This window comes from Lygodium microphyllum, chromosome 26, assembly GCF_053477565.2.
Source record: "Lygodium microphyllum isolate KBCC chromosome 26, Lygodium_microphyllum_v1.1.10, whole genome shotgun sequence".
NCBI classification, from domain to species: Eukaryota; Viridiplantae; Streptophyta; class Polypodiopsida; order Schizaeales; family Lygodiaceae; genus Lygodium; species Lygodium microphyllum.
Genome location: NC_141160.1, coordinates 113,368,911 through 113,383,990, shown reverse-complemented (window position 1 = coordinate 113,383,990; position 15,080 = coordinate 113,368,911).

Below are 15,080 nucleotides of genomic sequence, written 5' to 3'. Positions count from 1 at the left end.
TTAAAGTTCAGGTGCAAGTGCCACTCAAGGAAACAAGAATTCAGTTTTCAACATGGTATTTTTGACATTGGATCAATATTGAGGTTTTGGGACAGGGTATACAAAGAGGGTCCCATTAATCTTGCAGTCTACAGTGGATTATTCAACCATTTTGGTTATTGCAGAGGGTAGTTTCAACTTTGGCAGATAGCATTCACAGGTTGCAGGGATTTCCAGACAGCTATAGTAAACTGTTTATAGCATTTTCTGTACTCGACTACTTTCAACACTTGTTAGTTTGTTAGAAAGGGGACTTATCAAGCTTCAAGAAAATCTAAAGAGCTTGTTATTCGAACACTAGAACTTAAGATATTTGAGTTTTTCTTCTGCTGTATATACAAAACAGGAAGTTACCCATGGCAAGGAATAAGAAAAATGATCCTATTTTAGAGACCATCAATGAAGAGTTGAGAGAATACCAACATGAGCATGAACATGAAACCCCTGAAGAAGCTATATGCCATAGGCATTATGAGAATGAAGAGGTTGATGTAAGTTCCACTCATTCTCCTATCAATCAACCAATGAATGGAGTTGAGATGTCCCATGCTTCCATGAACTCTAACGACGTACAACAGCTCTCAAATGATATTAAAGAGATGAAATCATGCTTTAATGGTATGAGGATGGGTATTGACAAGTTAGTGGCTATCTTTAGTGAAAAGATATTGCCTACAGCTGGACCCAATGTTCCAAACCCTCCTTTGGTTGAAGAGCAACCCAAACCCTCTACTCCAAAGGTGGTAGGACAATTTGAGATTGGGGAATTGAGATTTTATACAGCCACCTTCATTTCAGCCTCAGCCCCATCAATCAAAGGCCTATTCTTAGCTACATGGGCAAGATCCAACCACATGATAGAGTTCAAACAAGCTCTAGGCATGAGGAGGACATCCACGGTTGCAATCCATTTTATAAACAATTCTATCCTCAACTAAAAATTGGTGGTCATGAACAAGGGCATGTGAACCCAAACTCCTATGGACAGCAACAACACAATCCTCATACTCAAGTTCAGCCTAATAAGCCAAGCCCTTTATCCAATCATGGTTTGCCTCAACAAAACAATGGGCAAAAACAACCATTTAATACTCCTATGCATGGACAACATCAAGGGTACCATGGACAACCTTCCAATATGGGTAACACTCATTTTCAGCCTCAAGGACATTATTTCCAGCCACAAGGTTATGGTATGCAGTATGGACAACAAACCCCATATGCACAAGAAACTTGGAATAATGAATTCCCTAGGCAAGGCTCGTTTAGTAACTCTTTTGGACAGCAACACCATAATGGACATTAGCACCACAATGGGCAGCCACCTCAATATGAGAGAGAGTATAAAGAGAAAAATTGTCATCTCAAATTTCAAAGGAGAGAATCCTTCACCCACACGGAGTTGGAGGAGTGGTTTGACAAATTGGAGATGTATTTTTTCCTTTATCCAAGGCCCAAAAATGCCAAAGTGAAGTTTGCAGCCCTTCATTTAGAAGGCTGTGCATATACTTGGTGGAGATATATGACAAGAATTGGGCATGAATTCCTATCTTGGGAAGCACTAAAAAAATGCTATGATTGAGGTCTTTGTCTCTCCCATTGAAAAAGAGCGCTTGGAAAAGAAATGGTGCTCCCTTGAGCAACGTGGTCTCTTGGCTAGAGAGTATTCAAATCAATTTTTAAACCTCTCAATGTATGTTCATGGAGTCCCCAATAGTGCCAAATTGAACAAGTATATATTTGGTTTGGATTCTACTTTATCATCCGAAGTTGGAGCCATGAAGCCTACATCTTTACAAGCTGCCATTCAATTGGCTAAGCATTATGGGTAGAAATACAAGAGTATCCAGCCAAAAACAGGGCATTTATTTCAGCCTACACTATCCCCAAAGACATCAAGCCATTATGGGCATGTAATGACTAATTTTCAACATGGTGGGAAGCCAAAAAATGTTCATAGCAATATCTACAGCAAGATACCAACTTTTCCCACTGTTTATGGAACTAAGCAAGGTAGCAATTTCAAATCTAATGCTAAAAATACGTTTGATGGAAAAAGGACTGATATTAGTGCCAAAACTTTAGCCCCTATCCAAGGCAAGCATGTGTCTAATGACAAGCTCAAAGAAATGTATGCCAAAGGACTGTGTTTCAAGTGTGGGGAGAAATGGTCACCTGACCATAAGTCCAAATGTAAGGCTAAGAATTTGAAGGTTAGTATGATTTTTGAAGATGATTTTGATGTTGAACCTATTGAGGGAAGTCTAGCACAGCTTGAAGGATCTACCACTCAAGAAGAGATGCATGAAAATGAAGAGAGTATCCATGACGAGTTTTATGACCCAATGGATGGCTTTCCTTTTGATCCAGGCGGTCATTACATGGATGATTCTTGGACTGATTTACATTCCTCGCTATGTTCTATATCAAATGACGCATGGAGTGGTTCAAGAGGGGACAATACCCTATGCCTCAAAGGTTAAATCAATGGAAGGACCGCTCACATACTCATTGATATGGGCAGCACACATATTAATTCCAAATCACTCAATGGGTTGAAATTGAGCACACATGATATGCCTTCTTCCCTCAAAATCCAAGTGGCAAATGGAGACTTTAAAAATATTAATCAATGTTGCCCAAATGTTCCTACTACTATATCTCCATTGTGCACTACATCAGTGAGTTTGATCGCATTAGAAATGGGTCCCATTGACATTATACTTGGCTGCAATTGGCTAAAATCTTTGGGCAGATTTACTATGGATCTTAATAATTTGAAAATGAAATTTCAAAGGTGTGAACAACAAGTAGTTCTACATGGTGTTGAGAAGAAGAAAATAGAGGTGATCAGCCCCAAGAAGATTAAAAAATAGATAAATGCAAAGGCATGTATGTTCACTATTCTTCTTTTGAAGATTGATGAGGATCAGCCCTCTCCTCCTACCAATGACATAGATCCATGTCTTTGCAAGTTGCTGAAGGATTATGATGATGTTTTTCAACCACCTACTTCTCTTCCTCCCAAAAGAGAAGTGGATCATCCTATAGACTTGCTGCCCAACACCAAGCCTATTAACAAACCACCATATCGCCTCTCCAAGGTGGAAAGGGAAGAGGTAGAGCGCCAAGTGAAAGAGCTATTAGAAATGGGTCTCATCAAGGCAAGCCAATCGCCTTTTGCCTCTCCGGTCCTTCTTGTAAAGAAGAAAGATGGCTCTTTTCGCATATGTATCAACTACCATGATCTTAACAAGGTCACTATCAAGAATAGGTATCCAATACCTAGAATAGATGACCTCCTAGATGAATTGAAGGATGCTAAGGTGTTCTCCAAGATTGACTTGCGATCGAGGTATCATCAAATACACATGAAGGAAGGGGATGAGTTTAAAACAGCCTTAAAAAAGCCTCTAGCAATTCATGGTTATGCCCTTTGGTTTATCCAATGCTCCAGCCACATTCCAATCTCTTATGAATAAGATACTTCAGCCCTTGCTATTTTGGACAATTTTGGTGTTCTTTGATGACATTTTGATCTATAGCAAGAGCAAAGAGGACCATTTACAGCATGTAAAAGAAGTCTTCGATATATTGAGGAAGCACAAACTATTTGCCAAGGAAACTAAGTGTTCATTCATGACAAAGGAAGTTGAATACTTGGGTCATGTAGTGGGAGAAGATGGAATCAAAGTGGATTCTAAGAAGGTGCAATGTGTCAAAGAATGGCCTACCCCAACTAATGCTACTTCTTTAAGAGGTTTTCTTGGGTTATTATCTTTTTACCGTAGGTTTATGAAGAATTATGCTCATGTTGCAGCTCCTCTTAACCGATCGGCTTAAAAAGAGGCCTTCTTTTGGGATGAAATTGCCGATAAGAGCTTTAATGAGCCAAAGCAATTGCTTGTTTCAGAACCAATACTAGTTTTCCCTGATTTTTCCAAGACTTTTACCATCTATGCGGATGCTAGTGGTAGAGGTTTAGGGGTTGTTTTGGTTCAAGAGAATGGTGTCATTGCATTTGAGAGCAGAAAATTTGATGATAAAGAGAGGGAGATGCATGTGTGCGAGCAAGAGATGCTTGCTATTCTACATGCGATCAAGAAACGGCATCATTATCTCTATGGAACACATTTTAATTCAAAAGCAATCATAGGGTGTTGAGGTATTTTCTCTCACAGCCCAACCTTTCTCCCAAGCAAAAGACATGGCTGGCTACCTTGCAGTCATATGGTTTTGAAATAGCATACATGGCTGGAAAGGATAACGTTGTGGCTAATGTGTTATCTAGAATGTGGGCATGTAGTTTATCTACGGTGTCTACAATTTATAAGGATTGCATAAACAACATCCAAGAAGAATATGTGTTGGATGAGCATGCTATCTAGATTTTACACAAATTACGGCAAGGACATGATGAAGAATTTCCAAATTTCAAAGTGCATAATGGACTCTTGTGGTTTAAGGGTAAAGTGTACTTGGTTCCTAGCAGTAAATTCAAGCTGAAAGTGCTCCATGAGATGCACTCATCACCAATGGCTAGACATTTGGGTCTTTTCAAGACCTTTGACAAGATCCATAAAAGTTTTTATTGGAAGGGTTTATGGAAGGACGTCCCCCTAAGATAGGTAGGCGGTACTATGTCTTCATTTTTCAGGTCTTGGCCTATAAATTTAAACCTTCTAACAAATGCCCTTGAGTCCCCAGCTACAAACCAGATGTGGATTCTCCACTGATGTCTTGGATCGTCAGTGCAGTGCTACTCAAGGTGCATCTATTGTTAGGACTATCATATCTAGTCATCCTCGTAGTTGTAGCTTGATGTTGTTGCTTTCCGCTTTGACTAGATGTAGTCCGAATGCAACACATACGTGTTTTTGCAGTGTAGCATTTTTGCCCTTCTTGGATAGATTGGCCCACTCAGGTTCTAGGTGTTTCTAGGTTGCTATCTGAGCTTACTTCCGACTCATAATCGAACTCGCCATTTTCGCTAGAAGAGGTAGTTTCTCCTGGCAGTCACAGCTCAGAGGGTGACTCTGTTCTAAGCACTAGTGTCATACCTGGTTGGATTAGGCTTGCTTGTTCAAAATCTATGGCTCCTATGTGTTCCAACCAAGCGTGGTCACAATCCATGCGCATGACCCCTCACTCTAACTTAAAGACACTCTTTTTCTGTGGCTTGAAGTCCACTCGTATCTATTCTATTTCTCATCCCTCATTGTTGTATTCCACTGTGTCTATCTCACCCTCACTTTCATCACTAAAAGAACGACAGTCTTCGTACTTGTCATTGGGGTCATCTTCATCCAACTGCTCATTGTCTCCTAGGTTTTGGTATATCTTTTGTCTTTGATCGGAGACTAGGGCCCAATTGTACATGAGGTTTAAGTCATGCACCCTGGTCCATTGCCACCTTGGTTCGTCTAACGGATCTTGGAGTGGCTTGAAGTTTGCTATTGGATTTCCAGCTAGCTTGCCAATCAAATACTCCAGAATCTCTTGGAGTTCCCTCTTATTATCTGGCACTTGGAATGTGACATGTTTAGGTCGCCCACAAAGGGTTCGTACCATCATGTAGACTGGTACGGAGGGTGTGTCTTTTGACTTGCCAACTATCTTGATGGCTTGCTCGTATGTCTCATGATCTAAGAATGGCAAGTCAATCGTAGCAAAGACATGCATCCAGTCTCGCTCACCCTCTGGGCATGGGATATACTTGGTCAAGGGCCCATAGGACTTATTGACTTGAGTGTTACCTTTAAGCATCGCAAAGATGGCATCCAAGTCGACTAGTGAGGTCTTCCAAGTGTCCATCTCTACCCTCATAGCTTTCATTCTATTGCCAAAGAAGATTAAGCCATTACCCCAATCTTCAATGACTTTGGCATTGCGCATCTAGGGTTAGCCTAATAGGATATCGTAGTCCACTCCCTTCATGACTATAAAGTCAACCGAGAAATGGACGCCTGAGATTTTCACCGGCCAATTTTTAAGTACCCCAAATGGTTTGACTCTCATACTGTTTGCTAGTGTGACATTGAACCCGGTGGTCTTGATAGGTGGGTTTCCCCAAGTCTGAAGCATTGTGTGGCTCAGTACACTAACCCCCGCTCATGTGTCTACAATCCCCTTTCTCGTTGTGTTGCCTAGGGCTAAGACATGTAAGACCGCATGCATCTCCGTGCCTTCCCAAAAAGCATTAACATGCAAGGACTTAGGCACAAATTACAATGTCAATTTTGGTATTTGTGTCTCTGCATCATGGTCGTGCAGGTCTATAGTAGCTTGCTTTCGTGATCCTTCAACCCACTGCTTCAGGTCTTGCCATAGGGTGGAATGCTTCCTAAGTAGGTATCCTAGGCTCAGCGTCACAGGGGTGGTCACTAGCGTGGTAAGGAGGTCATTGGCTGATTGTCTTTCTCCTATTCTGGATTGTCTTGGGCAATGGCCGTGATGACTGATTTGCTGGCCTATAGCGTCAAGGCTTTGCCTAAGCGGTACCGCTTGCGGCGCAGTCACATCTCTCGATTTTAGTCGAGGGGGTGAGACTGGCGTGCTTATGCTGGAGAGATCTTTGATCTCGTTCTTTAGGATGGGCTTAGCATCTTTTAGGTGCTCTTGGGCCTCTTTTACCCATTCCTCCACTTTCTCGATAGCCTCTAGTTGGCGCTTCGGATGCGGGTATTCCCCTACCTTAGCACTTCCCTTTTCAGTTGTCTTAGGAGCTGAGGTTTCTGTCTCTGCATCAGTGACCTTATTTCCAGCAGGTTGACATGCAATGGGATAGGTGTGGCCTCCCCATCAAGGTTCTCGATGCCAAACAGCCCCAATGGGACAGATGGCACATTGGCTAAACTTGAGGATGGTTTTCACTTGGGATAGTCAATGAAGAGATGAGTGATTCTGCACTTAGGACACCTTAGGTCTACCTTGTCTCTATTTGGTTGCTCCCTTTCAGGACAATGTGATGAGACGTGCCCTGGATGACCGCAAGTCCAACATGTGATTGGATCCTGCATTTGCCCTCCTAGGCCTCTACCTCGGCCTCTTCCTAATGCTATCACCGGTACTGGTCGATAGTCCATGAGGACTACATTGCCATCATTGTTGTGTGAGATGTATGGGTGAATATAAGTCTCTTGCTCATTTGGCTCCTCCACGTAGTGGACTAGAGTGTCACTTGGTAGATGGGTCATGTAGGGACCAAGCCATCTAGGTATGCCTGTAGGGTTTATGTCCATTCTAGGAGCAGTCTGTTTAACGTCGTTAGGCGTAGGAAGGGCCAATGGGGCTCCCCTTTCGAAGAATTGTTGGGGTCTGCTCACTAGATATGGCTGGTCGTATGGTTGTGAGTATGGAAGTCTTCTCGATAATCTGCAATGCGTGGCGTCATGACCGAATCTACCGTAATTAACGCAAAATCATGACCTAGGGTCTTAACACTCGACCGGCAAGTGGTTTCCACCATAGTACATGCATTGGATGTGTGGGCGCGTTGGTCATCTCAACATATCCTGCAGTTTGGCTATCTCCATTTTTACCTCAGCCAAGTCTTAGTTTGTCTCAATGGCTTTCCCTTTGCCTTGGGCCGTTGGACCTGATCGTTCACTAGAGGCTGACGCTCTCTCTGAACCTCGCGAGTTGGTCTCTTCTGAATTTGAGCTCCTGGAGCTCAGCTCTTTTAGCTGGTCGTCTACTCGAATGGCCTCTTCAAACACCCTAGCTAGCGAGTCTCGCTACAAGCTCGAGTTGCCTACCAAGGCCTTATACAGCTCCTCACTCTCTATTCCATTGATAAACACGGTGGACACCACTCTTTCGATAGGTCATTCATCCATGGGGATTCTCTTGAAGAGGCTCCTCATGTGGGTGACATAGTCACGGATGTCCTCTTTCTCTTTCTGCTTGACATTCATTAGTCTTACTAGCAGATTGTCAGAGTATCCGGGCTCGGAGAATCTCTTGATGAAGAGGTTTTTGAGGCCGTTAAAGTCCGCTCGTTCTCTAGCATCTAGACTCGTGTACCAAGTCCCACCCTTGTTGCCTAAGCAAAGCCCGAATACTTGAGAGTGTTGAGTCAAGTCGGTGAGGTCTTTCGCCTTGTAGACTTGATCGAATTGCTCTACAAGGCTTTATGGATCGTCGTGGGGTTGGTACTTGTCGAGTTGCTTTGCAACAATTGGGATTTTAGTCTAGCCCTTAGAGCCTTGGTTTGCTTCTAATCCTGCTAGTAATGATGTCACTAGTGCTGCAGCACTCTGCTCCGTTGTTGTGTTGTCAAGCAGTTGCTTCATGAGAAGCTCACTCAATGTCAAGTCTCCTTCCAGGGCTCTCTCGTGATCGGTCTGATTCCCACCTGCTAGGTTCAACCCCCGCTATACCTCGCACAATTCTGCATTCTGCCTTAAGCTCCTAGCATGCTGGTCTTGGTTGTATTTCACTATGCCTTGCAGCGTCTTGTGGGCTAGCTTCCGTTCCTCTTCCAAGTTTGTTATGATGGCCTCTGTCGTTCTGCTGTGGTGCTCATATCGAGCGTGTGCATCATAGCTGCTTACTAGCTGCTGAATTGTCTCAGGAAAAACTCCTAAGTCGAGTTCATCGTGGCCTGCGGTCTAAGCTTTCCTATGTCATGATCATGTTCTCGTGCTCCACCAAGCTGTCGATCAGGTTGAGCAAGTTGATCACATCCACTTCTCTAGCGCCGCTTGTTTGGTCCTACTCTATGCTTTGGTCGTTAGTCTATGTCTTGGGATCTTCTCCTATTGGTGGATTCCTTGAGGTGTTTATCTGAGTGAGTTCCTTGAATTATTGCATCCAATCCTCAATTTATCTCTACTCAGTGTGTGTGTGTGTTCTTTCCTGTGCACTTGTGCTCAATCAGGCTTTCAGTTGTCCTTAAGTGTACTTCAAGTGCGGAAATTCAGGGTGAGTGCAAAAAACAAGTATCTAAGTGGCTTATGCACTCTCGCTTTGTTCTAGGCCTAATAGGCTTGTTGACACACTTCTGGTCGTCTTATCAAGTTTTAGGGTTTCTCGCCGTGTAGTCTTAACCGTTTTAGGTTTGTTCAGGGTCTTTGGCTCAGCTGGCTGTCGCTAGGACTCTCGGTCTCGCAATAGCCTACTCAAGTTGCTAAGTGGCTGCATCCTACGAATTTTTCCTATTCCCTGCACCAGAATCGAATTCTGCGCATCGGGAGGACTCACGAAGGTTTTCGTGGCCGACCAGGTTTTGCCTAATTTCCTGAAAATTTGGAAAAATCCTAACTTGGTCCAACTCGTTCGAATTGCAGGGGCCAAGTGATGGATTCGGACGGGGCTGAGGGCCGAATGGAAATTGTGTTAGAGAGAGAACTAGGGAGAGAGAAAGAGGAGAGAGAAGATTGCAGAAGAGAGAGAAAGACTACATGAAGAGAGAGAAGAAGAGTGACGAGGAGAGAGAAAGACTAGATTTAGAGAGAGAAAGGCAAGAAAGAGAGAGAAGCCATAGAAGTTGTGAGCAAGGTGGGAGAGAAAGACTGTAATTGTATTAATGTGTCAAAAAGATGTGAAAAATTACATGTCCTCTCCTTTTATACTAATGTCAGTGTGGCATGGCATAATACCAATGTTATTTACACTAAATCCTTATTTTTAGATAACTAGGGAGAGAGAAAGAGAAGAGAGAAGACTGCAGGAAGAGAGAGAAGAAGAGTGACGAGGAGAGAGAAAGACTAGACTAGATTTAGAGAGAGAAAGACAGGAAAGAGGGAGAAGCCATAGAAGCTGTGAGCAAGGTGGGAGAGAAAGACTGTAATTGTATTAATTTGTCAAAAAGATATGAAAAATTACATGTCCCCTCCTTTTATACAATGTCAGTGTGACATGGCATAATATCAATGTTATTTACACTAAATCCTTATTCCCAGCTTCTTACAAATTGTGGGCTGAGTGTGTCACTTGGACGGGCCGAGTTGTCGTGGCCAAGTGATATGCTTGGACGGGGTGACTCGGATGGGGTGATTTGAATGGGTCGATTTGATTCACTCGAACGGGCTAAGGGGGTCTATTTGGATGGGCCGAGGCACACGAGCCGAGGACCGAGTCTTGATATGGCCGAGTGAAATTTTGGCCGAATTGGTTCGTTCGGACGGGCCGAGGGCCAAATGGGGTAGATTGGCCAAGGGTTGAGTTGTGAGTCGGCCGAGTGATATGCTCAGACTGGCCGAATTGACTAGTGGGCCAAGTCGACCGAGAGTAAGTGGGCCGAGGACCGATTCTGGGACTCAACCTAAGAACCGGCCACTCAAACGCGTCGAACGGCACGCGACGACGACAATGAATGCACTAATTTGCTCAAATCTTGCAACACATGCAGTTATATCACACAAGAGCTTTGAGATCAGTACCAAGGCATAAAGGGGAAGGGCTTAATATACCTGGAACACGCGGTAGAATTCTTGGCAACAAGATCAAATCGAACCTCCAAGAGCTCTCTCTCTCTCTCTCTCAATGTCAGGGTATGAAATGAGCTCTTCCTTGACCTATTGGCTCTTAAACTCCTTCCTGGGTAAGGTTTTGATGTTCCCAATCACTCACTTGTTGACATTAAACATCCCAAGCACTCTTTTTTCCCATTTTTGCATGATTTGTGCTTTGTTTTGCCCTGTTTTATAGCAGCAAACCCTACGCTTTTTCGATCCGATTTCCTAATCATAACCTACGCTAAATGCAACAAAGATTGAAGGCAAAAAACTGAAATGATTTCTCCATCTTTTCCAATAATCAAACCAACAAACTAACCCAACATACTTACTTGTTTGAAGATAAAAAAACCCAAACTTCCTACCTATCTCAAGCTCCATTTCGGGGATGAATCCCTTACTTCCATGCTCGATATGAGGCATGCAAGTGCTCAAGCTTGAATCTGTTGGTCATGGCAACGGAACCAAAATGTAGTGAAAGCTCATGCTCAACCGCTAAGACCCACGAACCGCTTATTGTTTCAAGCGTTTCAAGCGAGTTCTCATGGCTATCTCTCACCTAGCCGACGTGCCGTCGATCCTCTCAGGGTGTAGTTAGCTTACCTTGATGCCGAAATGAGTTACCTCCTCGATCGCACACGGCAATAGCTCCACGATCCTAGATTCTAGCTCAAGCATCCTCAAGCCTCCTCCATCTCCAAGCTCCATCCACCATAGCCACGTGTGCGAGAAAAGAGAAAAGAAGAGAAGAGAGAAGAGGAGATGGTGAAGAGCTTCACCCTCTTGATCCCTCACTCCCACACACTCACTCACTCCCTCACACTCTCACACTCCCTCTCTCAAGAGCACACACACAAGCAAGGTGAAGAGAAGAAGAGAAGAAGAGAGGACTCTTGCTAGCCACACACCAAAGAATGAGCTTCTCATTCACTTTTCAAATTTATATACAAAACCCTAAATCCCTTTTGGGCGGTCATCCCCTTATCCCCTTTTTTACATGGCCTAGGCCTTTTTTCCCATTGTCCTCCTATCTTCTTAGCTTCCTTTCCACCGCCTATCTACATTTACAAATTGCACGGGGGTGAGAGCCCGGCACTCTTAAAATAAATCATGGTACGCCTTGCACTTTTTTACAACAGTATAGAGTCATGTTTTTTCTCATGCACCTTTTTCCTTGATTTAGGACTTTTCTACACTTCTTGTGTTTCCAGATTCTTCTTGGCATGCCTTCATCTTCTATCTCACTTTTGCCTTGGCCTTGTCTTTAGCTTTAGATTTTCCATCTTTTCCACCTTGTTCGTTTGAGGGTTAACAGCTGCCATGAGCTTGCATGGAGAAGAAGGCCACAAATTATACCACCCCTAGTAGGAGAAGGAAAGGGAAAAGGTTTGTTTTACCCTATCCCACCTGTCCTAGTGCTTGCCACCCTAGTCTCTCCACCCACCAAGGCACTTTAATTACATTAGATGCCAGGAACATTATGGCCTAGATGCAGTTTCTGGTCAATAAAGAGATAACTCAAGATGCAAGTGGAAGAACCCCAATGACAAGAACAAAGATATCGACAGCTTGCAGATGCAAAATCATGACAAGATCCTAAGAGACAGAAGATAGAAGCATCCATAACGACTATCCCTACAGCACTACCGTTGTCTAGAAATTATGATGATTATGTTAAGGAACTCCTTTCTCAACTAGAGAGAGAACAAAGGAGGAAAAGAATATGGATGTGGTTGAGCTAGAAGCGGAGAAAGGTGCATGAATGGATTTTCAGCTACTCAAGAAAACTTGCCAAGTAGTAGAATATCAATGAGAAATAAGTGAGCTAAGGGTGGAGCTCAGGCCTAAGGAGGACCAAGAAGACAACTGATGAAAGAAACTTGAAGACAAGAATCAAGAGCTGATGGGACTTCAAAAGGAATACAAGCTCCTGATCCTGCAACAAGAAGAGTTGTAAGGAAATATGGAAAGGGTCTAGCATGCCATGGAGAAGCTCGTATGCAATGAAGAAGAGAGGGCCTAAAGGTATCAGGAAAACATGGACAAGTTGAAGAAGAGAGTGGATGTGGAACTAGAAGAGCAAAGGAGACTAGAAAGAGAAATTGAGGAACAAGAGCATAGAATAAGGGCCTTAGCTCAAAGGCATAACAAAAGCTTGAAAGAGATGAAAAGAAGAGCAGCTGAATGGGTAGGTAGAAGTGAAGGAAGGGTGGTAAGAGCCTTAGCGAGCCAACTAGCCCTTGCATAAGGTGACAAGGTGTTAGCAAAAAGCAAGGTAGAGGATGCACAAATAAGTTTGGAAGCCCAACAATGAGCCTTCCTCAATACTCTCTTAGATGCCACACAATCTGAAGATTAGGAGGCCGTTGAATCATTAAGGAGAAAGTTGGAGATCGTCTACAGGGCTCTAAGACATGGGTTGTAAATCCAAGCACAAGCAATAGGGCCTAAGGAAGAAAATCCACAAGAGCACCGAGGAGAGGAGATGCAAAGACTGATTGAAGAAGTAGGGCCAAGCTTTGAAATGGGGTAGCAAGATGAGGAGTTATTTTGAATGCTGAAATGACTAGGTTTTATGGTTGATTTTTGTTATTTCTAAGGCCAAAATGGTTGATTTTTTATGTATTTTGAATGATGATTGATTTTTTTGGAAGTATTTGAGAGTGTTTTGGATGAGTTTAATTATGTTTTGGAAGCTCATGAAGATTTATAGTAAAGATATGAGGCTCTGTGATGTTCTAATTGGTTTTGTTAGCTTCTGTTTTGTTCTATTTTTCTTCTATATGAAGCATGGATTAATGATTGATGGAAGTTGAGAATGTTTGGAAACTCATTGAATGGTTTTTGATAGTTTGGAATGGTTTTAGTATGAGTTATGTGGTTATGATGCTTTTTGTTAACCTTATGTAACCCTTTGTTGAGCTTTTGTAAAGCCTCATTCTTGTTATGTTCTGTTTTATATGCCTTTGTAAGTGTTTTGTGGAATGTATGTGTGACTTTGGGAAAGTTTTTAAGCCTTGGAAAGAGGTGAATGTAAGTTCAAAAGATCTCAAGGAATTAGAAGAAATAGCTCTGCTGAAGACTCAAGAGAAGATTGGAGTGAAGCGACTGTGTGATGAGCTATGAAGAGTCACTGTAGGGGCTCTAGTGACCTTTCATATTAGACACACCTTTTGGAAGGGACATCCACGACCAAAGAAGTATTATTATGAGTGATTATTGAGTATTGTAGTGAGGAGATGATGTACTATTTATTGAGAGAGAGAGAGAGAGAGAGAGAGAGTCAAAGATAGCCAATTCTATGCAAAACAATGTATCTTTATATGAGAGATTGTGAGAGAAAACTATGAAGATAATGAAGATGAATACTATGTGATTTTATTTCCATTTAAAGTGGTGTTTCTTTTGTGTTCTCTTTGTTGGTTGATGAGTTCTATGAAGAATATGAAGATAATGATGAATTTTGTTGAAGTTAAAGCCATGGGAGATTGTTTTTATGATGTTGCATGAAGATTTCTTATTCTTGGTGTTGTTTTCCTTATTGTGATCATATAAAAGATGAGAAAGATGGTTGTTGATGCTACAAGATAGATTTTCTTGCAGTAGTAATCCCTTTTCCTTGGTCTCTCTTGGGGCTCCATGTTTTTTGTACACAGTTGGGAAACTTGCCATAAACATGCATCAAAAGAGGCTAAAAATGAAGGAAATGACATTGCCTAAAAGAGAAGAACTCAATGGATGCTTATAAAGTTCCTTCTACCACTGAAGAATTGGAGATTCTCATTGCCAAATACACTTTCCACAAGAAGTTGATCCCACAATGGCAAAAACATATTACTATCATGATGCAGGCTCTATGTGATGGACTATTTCCTCTTTCTATTGAAGCAACAGAGACGTGCATCTTGGTGGCAGATTGTTTGGGAACAAATGGAAGTGCAAAAACAAAGAGAATGACCATCCATGGAAGATTTTGCATTCATTGAGAAGTTTCTAGATATCATCAAGTGGGAGATTGTGAAGACGCTTCAGGAGTCATGGTCAATGGAGGTTCACAAAAACAAGAAAGAAAAGAGTTGAAATTTGTTCATGGATGCTCAATAGCAGGATACGTGGGATGCATGGTGTATTGACAATCTCCTGTTGTCCAATTAGAAACCCACAAGAAGTTGGTGGATAGAGTATTCTTCACAACATACATTATTGAAACCATTAGAAATTAGCATTACTATGATGATGGCACAACAACGATCCTCATAATGAGTTTTGATAACTTCAGAATGGAATATCTCCTCCTCTGTAGCGGTTTGAAGGCTAAATTCAAAGACGTAGAAAAGTGAGAAGTAGAAGAGATGTTGGCCAGAGAGTCCTCCAGAGACTGAAGCCCCCTCTAATTCTATTCTCTTAGGTACAAACCAACCGGTTGGAGCCAATCCCTTGATGAATGACGCAATCAAGAGGCAAGCACTAGAATGATTCTAGAGATACATGATAAGAGAGAATGCAAAAATCAAGGCCAAGAACGAGCATGCAGTAGAAGCCTCCTTGGATGCCCTAAAATCACTCTTTATAGAAGTCTCC